The sequence below is a fragment of the Aythya ferina genome (genome assembly GCF_964211825.1).
Source record: "Aythya ferina genome assembly, chromosome: 4".
NCBI lineage: Eukaryota > Metazoa > Chordata > Aves > Anseriformes > Anatidae > Aythya > Aythya ferina.
Genome location: NC_140300.1, coordinates 13,336,061 through 13,344,556, shown reverse-complemented (window position 1 = coordinate 13,344,556; position 8,496 = coordinate 13,336,061). Strand labels below are relative to the sequence as shown.

At 38.9% G+C, this 8,496-nt stretch overlaps 1 long non-coding RNA gene across 1 annotated transcript; it reads left to right on the top strand.

Annotated features, from left to right (window-relative positions):
* Positions 1 to 323: 323 nt before the first annotated feature.
* Positions 324 to 6,990, top strand: LOC311436481. Its single transcript, XR_014692891.1, has 2 exons — positions 324 to 564; positions 6,764 to 6,990. It is a non-coding gene; the product is annotated as an uncharacterized lncRNA (long non-coding RNA).
* The last annotated feature ends 1,506 nt before the right edge of the window (positions 6,991 to 8,496 follow it).

Here is an 8,496-nt window from a genome sequence, read left to right as displayed (position 1 = left end):
CTTACCTCTCTCTGTCCTCAGTGACTGTCTGGGAACCCTCCATTAAGTCAAGGCTTGAACTGTGGTCTTGGATGTGTCCCCCAGCAGCTCTGGGCATTTGGGGTCTCCTGCTTTATCAGCAAGTCTGATTTCTCTCCCAGACTGACCTTCTACATTTTACTAAGAAAGACTAGAATTACCTTGAGGAGTCTGAGGAGTTTTTATAAGCAGCAGTTTTCAGGACTCTGTAAATCTCATTGCTTCCTTGCAGACCCATTTTTGTTTGCCAGAATATTTAGGACCTGGCCAACAGCAGCCAAGGTCCCGCCTCCCTGAGTGATGGCTCCCACCAGAGGCTCCCTCCACAAGGGCATGGGTTCTCTGAGGCTCAAAGGAAAGAGCTGAAGAATTCTGTCCCATGCCCCTACACAGTGCATCACCCTTGCACTGGCCATCACCATGTTGCTGTCCTGCACTCAGTTTTGTTGCCCTGCAATCCAGGAGATGGAGGGGAGTAGCACCAGGAGCAAACCACTGAGCACATCTCAGCCACTTCCCTTGGACACAATGAGAATACTTTCAGTGGTGAGTGGAGGTTGTTGGACATTTCTGGAAGGATTCATGAAGTTAGTGAAAGTCTCAAGTGCTCAGATCAGAGAACAATGTCAATTTTGCATTTTTTTTTCTGGAAGGTCTGAGCTGACAAAACAAGAACTCAAAAGCTTCATCCTTGAGGTTTTGCACTTTTAGTTTCTCTTGAGCCAAACATTCAAAGCTTGCTCTTGTTGGGAAAACAGTTTAGAGTAAGTGATTCTTAATCTGCTTATTCAAGATAGAGATATGCTCTGGAGCCAAGCTTTTCTGAATGTTCTGTTTTTTTTGGCCAACCAGACTATATCTCCCTAATCTTAAAGAACGCAAAGTATTTTTTTGTTGCCAAAGAAACCCTTTATGTTTTGGGCAGATCTGATTAGCTACAGGCACCTTCATCCTTCAGTTCTCAATCTTCCCCTCTGTCCTGCAGCAGCTGACCTCTAGGTGACCATGGAAGGCTACCCTTGCCACTGAGATCAGAATGCATACAGCCCTAATGGAAAGCAAAAAAAAGGAGAGCAGCGTAAAGGTGTTGAATTGATTTTCTATTTGCATATTCTACTAATAATTTGGCCTTTATCTCCTATATTGTTCTCTGAGCTCTGAAGCTTCTGATTAATCTCAAGTGATGTGTCTGGGCTAGTCTTGTGTCACCAGCCTTTGAAGTGGGGAAGAAAACTTAGATAGTAAGACAGATAGCTCGGAAGGAGCAATTTGTATAAGGAGGAGAGCCGACATTGATCATGTCACAGCATTACTACCAGTAACAAGTACACTTCAGCTCTGAGTAGAAAAGACTCATTTTCACAAAAGAACTTTGGCTTGAATAGCTGTGGAGAGCAAAAGCCATGCAAATTAGTTTTCCAGAAGCACCATTTCAAGACACACACACACCAAAAAAAAAAAAAAAAAAAAAAAAAAGAATCTTTCTTGTTTCCTAACTAAAAAGGATGCATGGAGAATCTTGCACATAGCAGGTGCAGGATGTTTTTCGGGGTCACTGAAAAAGAAGACACAGTGTAGATCCACGTCATGGCACAAAGGTAAATGCCACAGAGGTATGCAAAAGTATTGCCACAGAGTTCCTTTCATTAATGTCCTGGCTGCAGCTGGTCTTGTCAAAGTCCTTTCATGTTCCCCAAAATTCTTCTCTGCTTTGACATCAGCTAAATGCGAGCAATGTGTGGCAGCTGGTGTTCCAGTCACTGTTTCCTGTACGGTTTTCAATTGTCCCATGTTGGTTGTTGCATTTATCCTATCCATGAGCCCACATTGTAAGTATATAACTTTTACATTATATTTATACAGGGACAAGTTCCTGAATTACTTACCTTCAAATGTGATCTTTCTATTCTTAGTCACTATTCAAACATTCATATTTTGGGTATAGCTGCATGAAAAATGAAAACTTCTGTACTGTACATCATATATAGTATAAGCCATTAACATTCACTCTAAGCAAAATTTGGCTTGAAATAGAGCTTTAGGTGCTGAAGGAAAGTCAAGCAATTGGAAAGGTAATTTTGCAGTCTGGCACATCTGGAAAAGGTACTTGTGCACCACATACGTTGTAAGTCATAAGGTTGAATCCATTCAAAATATGGTCATAGATCCTTTACACACTTCTAATATTTTGCATTTTTCTTGTGTTCCAACATTATTAAAATGTGATTCCAATGGACCTGGAATCTTCAATCGATTCTAAGATTTTTTAGTGCAGTTTCTCAGGGACTGCTTATTTGAGAAGCTATTCTCGGCATCTCCCTCTTTACAAATGGAGTGAAAATTCCATCATCATCCAAGGCACATAAGACACATAAATTCCAAAGAACATTGTGATTTTTTTTTTTTTTAAATAAAGTATCCAGTCTTTCACAATCCACAGGTTTGTTAACATCTAGTTATCACTTGAAAATGTTTGTTAGTACTCTCCATTTCCCAGCAGCTTGTCCTAAGGTACCAAACAGAGCAGCAACCAGGATAGGTATCCATCCTGTTAATATGAAAAGTATAGAAGACCCTTTACTGAGTTTCCTGAAATCCAGAAAATTGCAGCAGGGCAGAAAAGCTAGGGTTGTGACCTGAATGCAAAACACACCACTGCAAATAGTCCCTGGTCAAGGCCTGCCTGCTTGTGCACAACTTTCTGGGATGAGACCTGAAAAGCCACCAGTTTTTCTCTTTCGTAACAGAGGCAAGCATGGCATGAAGCAAGTTGTGAGTCTTGGTCTTTTTTTTTTTTTTTTTTCTTTTTTTTTAACCTACTCTAGGTAACAGGATTAAATATTTCATTAATGACATCAACATGACCTCTAATTGTAAAAGAAAATACTCCAGTATATAAGACAGACTTTTTAAAAAAAAAAAAAAATCAGTTACTATACTTCAGTGCAGAATACAATTACGTTTATTTATTATTGATTATGATTTATATGATATATGATTATTCATATATGATCATATGTGATCATACATGATCATATATGATTATTGACTTATTAATTTTTTTTTTCAAAAAGTAGAACTAAAATGTTACTTGAATACTTTTCTGCTTTAAGACTCTTCCATAGAAACACAAAGGTTATTTCTGGTCTTCTGCTATTGCTAAGATATGCTTTTTTTTTTTTTACTATTCCTAAATAAATGTTACTTTTGTCTTTAGTTTTGTCTGCTTACAGACACAGTTAAATAATATCACTTTTGTCCTTTCACTCACTTTGACTTAAATTCTGGAAACTTTTGATGCCCTGATAGTGTCCTTTGACAACACAGAAATACAATGAACTGTGCATGCCCTGAAGCACAGACCTACAAAATTTAGAATAACATGAGTTCACACTGAAGGACATTTTATTGCCTTATTATTATACTATTACGGGAAATAGTCTTAGGAGGAATGGGAATATTAAGAAATTATTGTTCATTTGAGTCAGAGGTCAAATCAGAGACCTTATTGCAAATGTATAGAAATTATCTTTACAGCTCCTAGAAGGTTAGATGGAGTTCAAGGCCAAGCATTCATGCAACTGAGAAAGGTCAAATTATACATATGATAATACTTGGTGACAACAAAGCCAAAGGTCAAGTCTGAGGCATTATTGTTGAACATACAGAGAAAATTACCATTCAGATATCATATGGCATTCCTGCCAGCTCAGGGGCCAGATCCTTATCCTGGTTCTGCTGCTGTAAATTGAATGATTGCCATTATACACCTGTGCATTAGGAAGACTGGGTTTGTTCTTGAATTTTTAGCCATAATTAAATGAAGTTTCCAGTAGTGAAAGTAAACAAGATCTCCTTCATACTCTGTCATTTCCATTTCCACATTTTAAGATTTTAGAATTCCTGATTTCTCTTCAGAAGATAAATCGGCTCCAAGAATTTCAATTTTGCTACTGCAATATCTACGCATACTGAATTTCTTGACAAACAATAACCAAGGAACACTCTTCTGAAAACTAAATAGTTAATAAGAAAATTATCTATTGTAACTTACAGGAAAAATACATATATGTTTAAGCACATTTTAGATAAGCAATATTTTATGTATGCCACAAACTGGTTTTTGGTCTGCTATCAGAGTAAAACTTCTACATGCCCCCATTTTGAAAAGGTTTTAATTTAGTTTGTTGCCTTGGATAAATGGAAGAACAAAAGACTGATTTTTAAAAACATTTGTTCTTCTAAGTTGTCTAATATCTTCTTGAAAATAGACCACTTGTGTAACTAGCTGGAAAGTTTAAAGAACACGTTTAGTTCTTAAAGCAAACTCTTTTGTTGTTGTAAGAATGTGTAGTGTCACCTTAGACCAAGTATAATGGTCCTCCCCAAGCCAACAGGAGAAGATGTTCTGATCGTAAGGGAAATGACAATTTGGGAGCTCATTAAAAGAGTGGGATAATTTGTATATTCACTCTAATATATTGTTCTTGGCATTTTGAAGCACTGTAATGATTTTTCTACTGATACAGTTAATAAAGGCCCATAAATGCAGTGCAAAAGAGTATTACCTGTGCGTGCTGCTTCTCTGTAATGTTCTGTAAACTGTACCATAATATTAATGTTTAATAATAATAATACAATGTAAAGAAATGTTGCTGTTAAATGGAAACAGGTACATATTAATTATCTTTTAATTTATTCAAATGTAATTCTCATTAGTCTCTGGAAAGTCTTAATGAGTCATATAAAACAAAAACAATTCCACTGCAAGACAAATGTAATATTTTATTCCATTCCTGCTTGAATGTCCACTCTTACAGTGATGTTATCCTTTAAAATTGCTTACACAAAACTGCATATTCAGAAACATAAAAAAAAAAAAAAGGTATCTGTTATATAGTGAACATGAAAATGACATGGATAAAGAAAAATTAACCTATTCTTATATCAGTGTGTATATGTATACAGATATGGATACATGCAGTTTACTTTAAAATCAGTTTAATTTCGGAGACACTTGGTTTCATTTTCACCCATTTTATTAACAGTAAAACATGCCTCACTAGAGAAAGAAGACATTTTCAAACGATGAAAAAAAAAAATAAAGCATTAATAAAGTTGAATCCAGTATTGTAGATTGTGATTGAATGAAGTGGTGTGTCTCTGCAAATGTTATTGAATTTAATATGCTGATTTCTGCTCTTACTATGACTTCAGCAGAAGCTGAAGCCAGCCTACTTAAGCCAGCAGACCCATCCATCTTATTTAATGTTTATCTGCAGTATCTGTTGAATTATGTTACCTTCTGTTCTATACTCTGTGCATATTTTTTTCCAATTCACTACATAACATCAGCCAATCACTGTATTCTTGTGTCTCTGTATAATTACATAGAGAAAATTATCATACAAAGCCACGCAGCAATTCTGGTCCAGGCTGCTATCAGAAATCTTAGTGACAGCATTCAAATCACATGGGATATATCACTCTTGGAGTAGGAGTGTGGCCTGGTACTTTTTCAGAAACATTGACATGCAGGAGATGCTAAGTACCTGGTGCCAGAAATTTTATTCTCCTTTAACATGGGTCAAGTCAGGTTCCCAAAATCAAAGATTGAAGTATCTGCAAACTCACCTGTTGGTTAGAGGAAAAAAAAAAAAAAAAAAAAAAAAAAAAAAAAAAAAAAAAAAAAGTTGCTTTGGAATGGTAAATCTTACATAAAAGCCACAGAAAGAGAGAAAAAAACCAAACCAAACCAAAAAAAAAAAAAAAAAAAAAAAACACCACTTTTTTTTTTCCTGACTATTCTCATGTATTTCATGTGGAAATTTAATATTGCCCTTGTCCTTTAATTCTGATTTACCTATTTTTAAGACTAATAAACACCCAGTAAAGATATCTGAAAGCTATCTCCGTCTTTCCTGAAATGAGTATTTTGAAAGAGGCTTATCCTATATCTAGCAAATTCTAATCCCTATGAGCTAAACTCTGGAAGCAAGTGAGGAATGTAGGTAGAAAGCTTTTCTCTTTCAAAGTCAGAGGGTAATAGCACGTCCTTTCTGTTCCAAAGTCATAGTGAAGACAAGTTCCTCTTGATGAAAGCGCCACAGTTAATCCGTCTCAGGATTGGTGTCTCCATGTAGCACCCTGGGGAACTAGAATAAAAAGAAGTGTTTTTCGCCTGGTGAGCTGTAGAGTTACAGTGCAGGAAATCCTTGTTGTACAGTACACTATATTGTTTCGCTAATGTATTTTTTCTGTGCTCTGAATGAAGCGCTTATATGCAGTGAAATTGGCTTTGAGGCAACAGATGAAACCAGAATGGTGTCAATGATCTGCCTTGCAGCAGAACAAGAAATCAGCTGATGGATCATGTTAAACCACAGACGGCTGGATCCCACCATGGCCACTCCTGCTAGCAGGCCCATCAGCATGGGGAGCTCCTCTATTAATGCCTGTGACACTGCTCTCTGCAGCGAGGATACTTCCAGCACACACTTCCTAAGGAGCCAGGCTCTGGTCTTGGTGGTTAATTGTGATCATTTATTTAAGAGAGTAAGCTCTTATTTTCCTCATGACTTATTTTTAATTATGTTGTTCACAAACCCCACATATTTCAGTTTTTAACCCCACATATTTTCAGCTTTTTAAAAAGCCATTCAAGGTGGGAAAAGGGAAGACTGGCTTCTTCAGTAGAAGTCATTTGAGAGTGTCTTTTCTCCCCTTTTGCTGTTTTGTTTTTCAGACAACCTGCTATTGAACGTGAGATCTGATCTCCTGACACAGCGCTGAACTTCAAGCCTCTTTATCTGTGCTACAGTACTGGGAGAGTCCTCACCAGGCAGAGGGCCGCTCTGCAAGTAGTGTGCAGACACACGCAATGGGAGAGTTCCTGTTTCACTGATTTTGTCACTTTATTGCTTATTGTTATAAGGTCTCTCCACCCTCAATGAAAACTGATATTCTGTTGGTTTTTTTTTTGTTGTTGTTGTTGTTGTTGTTTATTTGCAACTACAAAGCTGTTCAGATACAAGGAGTAAGAGTGATACATTTTTGAAGGGTATATAATTTCCATAAAATGTTTGTGTGGTTAGACAATTAAGAACACTCAGGCTATTTCCTCAGCTTCAGAGAAACATTTTCTTTGGATATTCTCTTTTGTATTCTGAAGAATTGCTTTTATATTTAAAGCTAGGTCAGTATATAAAAAGCTTAGCTCTGGATGACGAAAGGTTTTCAAGAAGCAGTTCTTGGGGACTAGTTGGAGAATATTTCATAGAATCATAGAATCATAGAATATCCTGAGTTGGAAGGGACCCTTAAGGATCATCAAGTCCAACTCTTGACACCGCACAGGTCTACCCAAAAGTTCAGACCATGTGACTAAGTGCACAGTCCAATCTCTTCTTAAATTCAGACAGGCTCGGTGCAGTGACCACTTCCCTGGGGAGCCTGTTCCAGTGTGCAACCACCCTCTCTGTGAAGAACCCCCTCCTGACGTCAAGCCTAAATTTCCCCTGCCTCAGCTTAACCCCGTTCCTGCGGGTCCTGTCACTGGTGTTAATGGAGAAAAGGTCTTCTGCCTCTCGACACCCCCTTACGAGGAAGTTGTAGACTGTGATGAGGTCTCCCCTCAGCCTCCTCTTCTCCAGGCTGAACAGGCCCAGTGACCTCAGCCGTTCTTCGTACGTCTTCCCCTCCAGGCCTTTCACCATCTTCGTAGCCCTCCTCTGGACACTCTCCAACAGTTTCATGTCCTTTTTATACTGTGGTGCCCAGAACTGCACACAGTACTCGAGGTGAGGCCGCACCAGCGCAGAGTAGAGCGGGACAATCACCTCCCTTGACCTACTAGCGATGCCGTGCTTGATGCACCCCAGGACACGGTTGGCCCTCCTGGCTGCCAGGGCACACTGCTGGCTCATATTCAACTTGCTGTCTACAACGACCCCCAGATCCCTCTCTTCTAGGCTGCTCTCCAGCGTCTCATCGCCCAGTCTGTACGTGCAGCCAGGGTTTCCCCGTCCCAGGTGCAGGACCCGGCACTTGCTCTTATTGAACTTCATGTGGTTGGTGATCGCCCAGCTCTCCAACCTATCCAGATCCCTCTGCAAGGCCTTTCCACCCTCATTCGAGTCCACAACTCCTCCAAGTTTGGTGTCATCAGCAAACTTGCTCAAAATACCTTCTATTCCTACATCCAGATCGTTTATAAAAATATTGAAAAGTACTAGCCCTAAAATGGAGCCTTGAGGGACCCCACTGGTGACCGCCCGCCAGCCTGACGCAGCCCCATTTACCATAACCCTTTGGGCCCTGCCCGTTAGCCAATTGCTCACCCATCGTATGATGTTTTTATTTAGCTGTATGGTGGACATTTTGTCCAGTAGGATCCTATGGGAAACCGTGTCAAAAGCCTTGCTGAAGTCCAAAAAAATCACATCAGCTGGTTTCCCTTGGTCCACCATACAGGTGATC